Source organism: Mycetomoellerius zeteki, unplaced genomic scaffold, assembly GCF_001594055.1.
Source record: "Mycetomoellerius zeteki isolate Tzet28-1 unplaced genomic scaffold, Tzet1.0 scaffold38, whole genome shotgun sequence".
NCBI classification, from domain to species: domain Eukaryota; kingdom Metazoa; phylum Arthropoda; class Insecta; order Hymenoptera; family Formicidae; genus Mycetomoellerius; species Mycetomoellerius zeteki.
Window position 1 is genome coordinate 340,117 of NW_017257371.1, and position 232 is coordinate 340,348.

Sequence of the window (232 nt, forward strand, 5' to 3'; positions counted from 1 at the left end):
TTCACACATGCACACGCTCACACATGCACTCGCACGTGCTAGCATACGCTCGCATAAGCTCACAGCAAGAGCAGCTCGAAGCGACAGCGCCGTGGGAGCAAGCATCAGAGCAGCAAGCATCAGAGTACAAGCATCGAGCAATTGTAAAAATCTAGAATTTATAATTTGAAGAGAATAAGCTATCGAGCTGCACCAACAAGCACCGCGCTCGTCCGTAAATCTTTATCATTCC